The 11,046-nt window shown below is 43.9% G+C and overlaps 1 protein-coding gene across 1 annotated transcript in view; it reads left to right on the forward strand.

Annotated features, from left to right (window-relative positions):
• The first annotated feature begins 8,550 nt into the window (after positions 1–8,550).
• pik3c2b (phosphatidylinositol-4-phosphate 3-kinase, catalytic subunit type 2 beta) overlaps positions 8,551–11,046 on the forward strand; it is a 126,592-nt gene continuing 124,096 nt past the window's right edge. The window contains exon 1 of the mRNA XM_048611807.1: positions 8,551–8,773. The gene's annotated coding sequence lies outside the window, so the exon portion shown is untranslated. The remainder of the gene's footprint in view (positions 8,774–11,046) is intronic.

Genomic DNA, 11,046 nt, shown 5'->3' on the forward strand with positions numbered 1-11,046 from the left:
GACAGCCCCGCCCCTTTCCAGGAGACTCCAACACTCATGGGGCTGGCAGATGTGAAGCACAGGTAAATAATTAACTGAGAACTGCTCATCAGGAGCCAATCTGAGCATTTTCTTGTTTACATGGATATTTCAGAACAAAGACATCGTACTTATTTGGGCAATAATCACCTGGGGCTTGGCAGGTCAGAAGGCCATGGTCTTAATGTATCTGTGCACATCAATACAAAGTGAGCCAGTCATGCCCAGGTGGAAAAATATCTCTGTGATTCATAAAAGTTTGCAATGCAGAAGGTGAGTTCAAAGTCCCCAGCATTGTAATTTTTTTTCTCGGCAGGGTAGGGGATTTCACCATTGTAAAAGCAAACTGGTAACTGGGAAACTGAGTTTAGTGAGAGATTGGAACACAGGAAGAAGGAAATGGAGATTGCTCCCTAGTTTCTGCTAACAATGATGTTCAGGGTCACTCTTGGACAAGACCCACACCTCATCCCCAGTTAACCTCCATAAAATGAAGCATGCAAAGCCTTCCCCCACCCCCAAGCCAGAGAACAAACCATCTGAACCTCATTTATATAAAAATCTAGCACACAAAAGAAGCCATTTGTCCCATTGTGTCAATATCAGAAGAGCCCATAGAATTCCTACAGTGTGAAAATAGGCCATTTGGCCCATCAAGTCTACACCAACCTTCTGAACCATCCAGAACCGCCCCCCCATCCCTGTATTTCCCATGGCTAACTCACCTAGCCTAGAAATCCCTGGACACTATGGGCAATTTAGCATGGCCAATCCACCTAACCTGCACATCTTTGGACTGTGAGAGGAAACCCATGAAGACCATGCAAGCTCCAGAAAGACAGTCGCCCAAGGGTGGAATCAAACCCAGGTCCCTGGCACTGTAAGGCAGCAGTGCTAAACACTGAGCCACTGTGCCTTCCTGGCTATCAGATTAGTTCCACTTCCTGATTGCCCTTCCTCTTGGACCTGCAATATTTTCTTTTCTAAGCATATATTCAATTCCCCTTTGAGACTTGACACTGATTAAGAAGTTTAAAAGTAATTTGGTCATTCAGAACATGCATATTGCAGAAATGAGGGCAGCATAATGCTAAATTCTTCAGGACAGAGGCAAGAACGCTAAATTTCACAACTCTTTAAGTGTAGTCGTTATTGTAATGTAGGAAGTGTGATGACCATTTTGTGCAAAGCAATGTCCCACAAACAGCAATGTGAAAATAACCAAATAATCTGCTTTAGTGATGTTGCTTGAAGGATAAATGTTGGACCAGTCCCTAGGGAGAACTCAAATGAAAGCAAACTACTGTGGATGCTGGAAATCTGAAAACAAACACAAAAAAAGTGGTGGAGGAACTCAGCAGCCCTGGCATCATCTGTGGAGAAAGAAACTGCATTCATGTTTTAAGCTCAGTATGATTCTCCTTCAAAAGGGAGAACTCCCCTGCTTTATTTTTGTAATTATGCAGTGGAATCTTCTGCGCCCACATGAGAGAGCAGACAGTTAACTTCCATTCTAAAAGGCAGTACCTCCATCGCTTTAGAATTCCCTCAGTCCTTCACTGGGAATGTTAGTCTGGATTTTATCTCTGGTGTGGGACTTAAAATTAGATATCAGCAACTGAGCCGCATCTGACATTAGCTCCTTTGTGCAAAGGGATTATAAGAGAAACCCAAGCATTAGCATCCCTGAAGTTGTGAATCTTGCTGATTAAAATTTTTAAAGTAGGAGAGGTGTCTTAAATAATAGACTAAAGGCATATCCCAGTAGATCGCTATGGTTAAAACCTTGAGGTGCGGTCATTTATCCTGGGAATGTACTTTTACATACCAGCAGAGGGCAACCAAAGATCCTGAATTCTCTTCCTCATCCACAGTCAACACAAGCCATGTTTTTTTTTCTGAAGAAGGGTCTAGGCCGGAAACGTCAGCTTTCCTGCTCCTCTGATGCTGCTTGGCCTGCTGTGTTCATCCAGCTCTACACCTTGTTATCACAAGCCATGTTTTGTGTTTCTTTAGTCACCTTATTTGAAAACACAATTTTGTGTTTCAATTTGCGATTTGGTATTTTGGCTTTGGAGTCTGTACTTCTATGAGAATTTCTGATGAACTCCTTACCTAAGGGCAGCACTGTGGCTCAGTGGTAAGCACTACTACCTCACAGTACCAGGGACCCAGGTTCAATTCCACCCTGAGGCAACTGTCTGTATGGAGTTTGCACATTCTGCCTGTGTCTGTGGGTTTCCTCTGGGTACTCCAATTTTCTCCCACAGTCCAAAGATGTGCAGGTTAGGTGGACTGGCCATGCTACAATGTCCAGGGATGGCCAGGTTAGTCATGGGAATTATGGAGATGGGTTTGGGTGGGATACTCTTTGGAGGGTTAGTGTGGAATCAGTTGGCTGAATGGCCTGCTTCCACACTTGAGGGATTCTAATGCAAAATTTTTTTCACTGTAAAACACACATGACAATAAAATCATTCGTTCATTCAAAATCATTTATTATAAAAATCTAATTCTTGAAATATGAAAAGGCCAGAAATTACTGCACATACCTAGTCGCTCTTGATAAAGTGGTGGAATGCCGCTTTCTTGATATACACAGTCTCTGTACCAAAGGTACTCCTGAAATACTGCTGGATGGAGAGTTCCAGGATTCTGAGCCAGTGAATAATGAAGGAATGGCGATATATGTCCAAATTAGTAAATTGGAGGGGAATTTAAGGAGTGCTAGTTTCCTGCCATCTCCGCTGCTGTTCTTGACTTTACAAGTGGTTGATGTTGGTTGTTAGGGAGGTCCTGGCAAAGAAGACTTGGTGAATTACTGAGGTGCATCCTGCAGACTGAGTACATTGCAGTTGCATGTACTGTTTAGAACTGACACTGTATGAAGTTGCTTTGAATGTAACATCCAAAAATAATATAGATGGACGAGGATAACATATGCCATGGAACACGAACACCTCCAAACCTCTCCTGACAAGTATTGTCCACTTTCTGTTGATTGTTGAGAGACAGCGAGAGACAGTACTAGAATAAAATACCATTGGCAATATCAAGCTGCAGCCATGAATTCCTTAATGTTCCAACAAATCTTAACTCTTCCAAAAAGCATTGTGCTGCTGTTAATGGAAACCCTCTGGATCAGTCCAACAGGACAGGCTGGATAATGGCAGACAGCCATTCTTTGCTGGAGAGATTTCACACAATGAAAGATAATAACAGTCCCACCATCCAACTCAAGACATATGCCAGGCTTCAAATGAGTGGAAAGAGGCGAGGCATTTTATCCCTGTGATTTAATGTTATTTTAACTTTGTCTTCTCAATATAAACACATATTTAGTTCAGTCTAAAATCTTTCTCTGAGTTCAGGGCTTGGAACATAAAAACCAAAGTAGGCCATTTATCCCTTTCATATCAAAACTTAATGATGCAGTATTTTTGCTACATTTTGCCCATATGGTGACAGACAATGCACTCCATCAAAAATTCATGGGTGATGAATTTTAAGATACTTCCATGACGTGGCAAGGAATGAAATGAAATCCTTTGTGGTCGGTTTGGCTGTCATCCGTATTTCCTAACGTGGTGAAGCCTATCATGTTCCTTTGTTGCTTGATAGAGTGCCTCACTTGCTTAACACAAGATGTCCAAAACAAGCTCTCCCCGCTGCTAGGTTTGTCACAGCAAGCAGTTATCAGGAGGGCAGGGAAAATGTTTCAAGGATGTTCCCAAAAACTCCCTGGAAAACAAATGTAATACCTCCACCAATTCATGGCAATCTGTAGCCCAAGGCCACCCATATTGGAGAAGAAGCATCCTCAAAGGAGCTCAACCATTTTGAGCGTCCCTGGTAAAGGGAGGCCGGCACAAACAATGGAAGGTGTACGTGAAAACCTGAGCATCCCAGTCATCCACCTCTTCAAACACAATTGCCCCATTTGTGGCAGGATGTGGATCCAGCACTGACCATTGATCCAGCCTTGGGCCCACAATCCAGAATGAAAAAAAGCCACCCTCAAAATCAAGGGACTGTCTTAGAGAGAAGGAAATGTACCTCATTTAATTTGGTACATCTCGCAGTAGAAGTTGGTCCCATTGGCTGCTCATTATATCAAACACTATCAGACCTGGGACAAGGTCTGCGAGCTGCATCCTGCTGTCCACCTAATTCTCACATGTGGAAATTTATGTTAGACACAGGGAGATTCAAAATGGACAGGAGGAATAAAGTGCCTTACGAAAAGTTTTCACAAAATCATTTGTTTAAAGCCAAATGCCTCACAAAATATCTTTACACCTCACTTTAGGAATGATGCAATGTCATTCCAGAGGGGGCAGTAAAGATTCGCAATGGTTCCAGTGATGGGAAACTTCAGTTTCGTGGATAGATTGGAGAAGTTGGATCCATTTGCCTGTGAGAAGAGAAGGTTGAGGGGAGATTTGATAGAGGTATTCAAAACTTCAAGAGATCTTGAAAGACTGAAGTGGTTGAATCAGTAGACTCGTGTGAATAAAAGAAAAATACTGTGGATGCTGGGAACCTGAACACAGAAGATATTGGAGAAACTCAGCTGGTCTGGCAGCATTTGTGAAGAGAAATAGAATTATGATTCTGCTTCAGACCTGAAATTGAAATAGACTTGTGTGTATAAGTGCATAATTCATTGAAGATGGCCGGGCATGTGAGAGAACAGTTAATAAAGCATACACTATCCTAGGCTGCATTAAGAGGAGCATAGAGTTTAAGCACAAGGAAATTATGTTAAACTTGTAGAAAAGAATAGTTTGGTTTCAACTAGAGCATCGCATCCCGTTCTGAGCATCACACTTTATGAAAAATGTGATGACATTCAAGAAGGCTGTGGAAAAGACTCTCTGAAGAATGGTTCGAGGGATGAGAACTTTCAGTTACTTAAATTGGTCAGAGATGTTGATACTGTTTACCTTGAAGAAAAGAAGGTCAAGATGAGATTCAAAATTACGAACATATGCATACACGAGACAAGGAAAAGTTGTTCCTAGTGATGGAAAGATCAAGGTCAAAGGGGCATGATTTTAAGGTGAAGGAAGCAAAGGGCACATGAGAAGACACATGTGGTGGCAGGTTGGGATCTAGAATGTGGTGGAGGCGGTTCAATTGAGGCATGTAAGAGGAAATTGGATTACTGTCAGGAAAAGAATAATGTACAGAGTTAAAGGGAGAATGGAGTGAGTGGTATTCTGTAAATCTCTCCTTCAGAGAGCCATCACAGACAGGATGGGTCCTTTTGTGATGTAAGGATTCTGTGATTCTAATTTCCTGAATGAGATGATGAATCAGGAATGGTGGTTAAAGTGAGGTTTCACAGAAGGGAGATGATAAAATACTGCTGGAGATTTGAAATAGAAACAGAAAACACTGAAGATACTCAGTAGGTGAGGCTGCATGCTCCAAGAACATGCAAGATAGTTGATATTTCACATTCTTTCTTCAGAAGGAAAATATTTTTGATCGACAAGGGAGTTATGGATTAAGGGGCGGGCACGATAGTAAAGTTAAAACAACAATCAAATCAGATCGGAAAAAATAGCAGGACAGGCTTGAGAAGCCAAGAGACGTACTCCTGCTCCAATTTTAATCATAGACTTCCTTCACTGCCAACTGGGAGCACCTACTCCTAGTTTGAGACCATCTGTTCAGCTGTAGGTGCTGTTTCTCTCCCATTGCCTTCTCTAACAGTTCCGCCTTACTCTAGGCCAGAACTCACATTTTCCCCCGTTTCTCTCCTATCTCCCCTCACGCTCTCTCTCCAAACTCATCTTGCCCATGAAACCCACCTCGACTCTGCTCTCACTAAACACTCAACTGCCTTCCTGGCCCCAAAGTCCCCGAGAGGAACTCTCTACACCCACCACATGGTGTCCTGGCTAACACTTACCACTGAAATCAGACTAGATTTTTTATTCCCAATTGTTTTTGGGATGTGGGCATCACCAGCGTATATTGCTCATTCCTAATTGCCTACAAGAACATGCTGTTGAGCTGTCTTCTTGAACCACTGCAGTCCGTGTGATGCTACTGGGAGAATGTTCCAGGATTCTAACAAACAACAGTGAAGGAGCAGCGACAGTGCTCCAAGCTAGATAAAGGCAAAATATTGCAGATGCTGGAAATCTGGAGCAAACGCAAAGAATACCAGAGAAGCTCAGCATGTCTGGCAGCATCAAGGGAGAGAAAAACACAGAGTTATTGCTTCGAGTCTGGTATAATTCTTCTTCAGGATTATTCTGAAAAAGAGGGATGCCAGACCTGCTGAGTTTCTCCAACATTCTCCATGTCTGTTCTGACTCCGGATGGTTTGTAGCTTGAAGGAAGATTTGCAGATCTTCCCAAAGACTGCAAGAAACTAGAGAGTCGTGAACATAGCCCATTCCATCACGCAAACCAGCCTTCCATCCATTGACTCCATCTATACTTCCTGCTGCATCGGGAAAGCAACCAGCATAATCGAAGACCCCTCCCACCCCAGTCATACTCTCTTCCATGAACAAAAGCAGAAGTTGCTGGAAATGCTCAGCAGATCTGGCAGCATCTGTGAAGAAAAAAATCAGAGTTAACGTTTTGGGTCCGGTGACCCGTCCTCAGAAGTGATGGTGGCTGGGAAAATGTCAGCTTACGCAGAAAATAAGGAAGGGAATGGGGTAGGGAGTAAACGATAGGATAGAGCCCGAAGAGAGAGAAGAGCAGTTGGATAGACAAAGGAGTTGATAACGATCTGGCTGGGAGGGCGAATATTTGTTAATGGGGACTGTTAGTGACTCACGATAGGTAGTGTGTGATGGCAGACTATGTGATAACAAGGCCTGGTATTTGGGGTAAGGGGCTAGGACATGGGAGAGCCTGAGCATTTCCAGCAACTTTTGTTTTTGTTCCTGATTTACAGCATCCACAGTTCTTTCAGTTTTTATACTCTCTTCCATCAGGCAGAAGACATAAAAGTTTGTATATGTGTATGAGTAAATTCCAAGAACAGCTCTCTCATCTCAATCCACATGGATAAGGAGAATCACCATTTCGACTGGGACAACACCAAAATCCTGGGACAAGCTAGGCAGAGACAGGCACGGGAATTCCTAGAAGCCTGGCACTCCACAAAGCATGCTATTAATGAACATATTGAACTCGACCCCATATACGTTCCACTACGAAGGAAAACCGGAAGTGAGGCAATCCATCTCAATGGACACCAGAGTTTAAAAACCAGGCTGGAAAACACCGACGCTTCATCGGAGGCTGCACTGAGGATGTTACCCAGCATGGTAACAAAACAACTGCGAAACAAGAAACCAGCTCGGTGAGCCAACCAACCTCAACACCCACAACCTGAGCTACAAATCTACGCCAAAACCTTAAACAGCCTCTTCCCCCCTATTCTTAGACTTCTGAATGGACCTCTCACAATTTACATTTAATGTTAACCTTCTTCTCTGTGCACCTTCTCTGCAGCCATAACGTTGTATTCCTCACTCTGTTCTATTATCCTAATGCACTTTGTATGGTATAATCTGCCTGTACTGCACACAAAATAGAACTTTTCACTGTACTTAGGAACATGGGACAATAATAAATCAAACTAAATCAAATCAGGTGGTAGCCTTGTTGCATCTCTGCTTCCCTTATTCTTGATATGGAGGTGCCAGTGTTGGACTGGGGTGGACAAAGTCAGAAATCACATGACACCAGGTTATAATCCAACAGGTTTATTTGAAAACACAAATTGATGAGGATGTACTAAAGAATGGTGTGACCCTTTGATCTTTTACTTATAAATTCTGTGTCTGATACTACCTCTCTCACTAATGCCTGAAGAAGGTGTAAGACCCCGAAAGCTTGTGTTTTCAAATAAACCTGTTGGACTATAACCTGGTATCGTGTGATTTCTGACCATGTCCCTTATTCTTCAAAGTGGAAGAGATTGCAATATTTGTTGGGGGGAGTTACCTTGGTGATCTGTGACATTTTTTTGGGGGGGTGGGCACAGGCTGGTGCCTTTGTGCACGAACAATAGTGAATGTTTTAAAGTGGTGACTGATGTGTGGATCGTGTAGGCTGCCTTGTTTTGGATGAACTCAAGCTTCTCCAACCTCTAGGTCCCGATAGTCATGTTGTTTGCGGGAACTTGCTGTGTGGCGATGGGCATCTGCCTATCCTACACCACAACAGTGACTGCAAACTTCAAAATGTTAACTCCAGAGTTGTTTTTTTTTGGAAAAAAAAGCACTTTGGAAGGCTGTGAATAGGGGCTATCACAAGTGAAAATCCATTCTTTCTCTGCTTTGACGAGAAGGAGCACATTTAATGGACTGGTCTGCTCTGCTGAAGGTAGTGCTGTCCAATTGAGAGGAAGCCTCTCTCCCCTAAACGAGCGAGTCTCAATGAGATGAAACCATCTCACAGTGGGGTACATTTGTGCAGCTCCTGACATTGTCCAGCAGGGGCCAGCTTTCTCTTACCCATCTTGGTATTTGTCATTCATCTCTGCCTCTCTTCAGAGACCGGAAAAGGGCTCCTTTCTTTTTCCACAAACACACACACACACACTCTCTCTCTCTCTCTCTGTGCGTGTCTGCATGTTAATTGTGGAGCAGGAATGCAAAGGGCAAACGACCCCGGAGATGCATAGGTTGTTTCATCCCGTCGGGGACCTGAACTGGGAAGACGAGAAGGAGCTCCGAGCCTTGTCCTTGCGCTCTGTCGAGGGAGAGGAAACGAGGTGAATAATTCCTTTATTATTCTGGGCGGTTTTCCTGCAGTTGCTGCTGGGGCTTGATTAGCTGCATTGGGGAGGGAGTGAAGATTAGGGAAAGCTGCGAGGAATTCCCTTTCCATTCTGGGAATCTCGGTGTAAGGTGGCGAGCTGCAGGTGGACAGGCGCTAGCCTGGATTTGATACACATTTGTTTAATTGTGTAGCGAGAGGGGGCAGGGACGTGATGCAGGTTTTTCTGTGTGTATGTGTCTCTCTCTCTCTCTCTCTCGGAGTGGCCAGTTTAGCTCATTGTCGGTTTTCAGGATGAAGTGAGGATTACACCTAGTATTTGTGGGGGGTGGGAGTGGGTTGGGTTGTAATTGAATTAGGTGAGGCTTTTCTTTTACTCAAGGTGTTCTGATTTTTAGGGGCAGTATTATTATTGACGGAGACATACGTGAGTGAGAGACTGAAAATGAAAGAAAGGATCGCCGACACTCCGTCCCCATCAATCGTCAATTTCAATGACAATTTCAGGGAACTGTGTTTAGCTGAAGTGGGAAGGAAGGGGCTGTTTATTTTGTGGAGCGAGGCAACATCTCTCTTCTCAAAATTAAAGGAAATATGGTAATTTGAAATGATCGGGAGAGGAGGTAGAGGAGAGGGATGGGAGGTTTTAAGCAGTGAGCTGTAACCTGGAATGTGCGTTCGAAATAGTGGAACCAGATTTGATCATGAATTTCACACGAGAAATGGGCTGATTACATTAGTGGAGAGGGGCGTTGTAGGGCTGCGGAGAAATGGGGGAGGCAGAGTGGATTAATGAGTTGCTCGGTCAAAGAACCGATGGACTTAATGAATGAACTACACTGGAGACGAAGGTCATGTTTTGTTGGATTGCAGGGATACCTGTGCTCCTGTAGATAATTTCCTAATTAACCCGTTCAGACATGTCATTGCACTGCTCTGGAGTAGGTGGGACATGAACCTAGGTCTCCTAGTCCAGAGACAGGGTCATTACCACAGCAGCCCCCACTGCGCTCCTGTATGCCTTGAAGATTGAAGCAGCAACCTCAAAGTATCATCAGTCACGCCTTTGCAAAATCTGGTGGCATAGTGGTAATGTCACCATGGTAAAAGGGAGTGTTACCAGAGTTTGCTTTCTCACTGGAGAGAGAGAGAGAACTGGATAACTCTTTAACCTGGGGGTCACTGCACTTCAGGTGAGGTTGAGATGGTAGGGCATTCATGTGCAGGAATTGAACCCTCACTGTTGGCATCTCTCAGCATTGCAAATCAGCAACCCAGCCAATTAACTCCAACTGGTAATCCACAGGCTCAGGATAATATTGTGGGGAAGTGCAGTCAAATCCTATTTAGGTGACTGGCAGCATTTAAATTCAGTAAATAGATCTGGAACTGAAAGAGAGTTCCAGCCATGATCAATAAGGTGTCATCAATTGTGGTGAAAACCCATCTGGTGCACTAATGCTCTTCAAGGTAGGAAATCTGCAATCCCTTACCTGGTCTGGCCTACATGTGACTCCAGACCCACAGCAATGTGGTTGCCTCGGCTGCCCTCTGAAATGGCCAACAGACCATTCAATTCATGAGCCATTAGGGAAAGGGCACCAAATGCTGGCCATACCAGTGACACTCAAATCTCATAAAATAATTGAAAAAATAGAATGGTGGTCCAATCACAGCTTCCTATCCCAACACAATTTATACAGGGGGAGGTGATAGCCTAGTGGTATTTTTGCAGGATGGTTAGTCTGGAGTTCCAGATAATATTCTGGGGACCTGGGTTCAAATCCTGCCATAGCAGATAGTGGAAATTTGCATACAATTAAAAAACTCTGGGATTAAGAGCGTAACAATGACCATGAATCCATTGTCAATTGTTTGAAAAACCCATCTGGTTCACTAATGCCCTTTCGGGAAGGAAACTGCTGTCCTTACCTGGTCTGGCCTACATGTGACTCCAGACCCACAGCGATGTGGTTGACTCTTAACTGCCCTCTGGGCAATTCAGGAGGGCAATAAATGCTGGCCTAGCTTTCATCACCGTGAATAAAGTAAGATAAAAACATTGGGGCTATAATCACTCTACAAGAATAGCTAACACTGATACCAGGTTCCCGAACTTGATACAGAGATAGTAGGAACTGCAGATGCCGGAGAATCTGAGATAACAAGGTGTAGAGCTGGATGAACACAGCAGGCCAAGCAGCATCAGAGGAGCAGGAAACATGACGTTTCGGGCCTAGACCCTTCTTCAGAAATGGGGGAGGGGAA

Source organism: Rhincodon typus, chromosome 25, assembly GCF_021869965.1.
Source record: "Rhincodon typus isolate 14 chromosome 25, sRhiTyp1.1, whole genome shotgun sequence".
NCBI lineage: Eukaryota > Metazoa > Chordata > Chondrichthyes > Orectolobiformes > Rhincodontidae > Rhincodon > Rhincodon typus.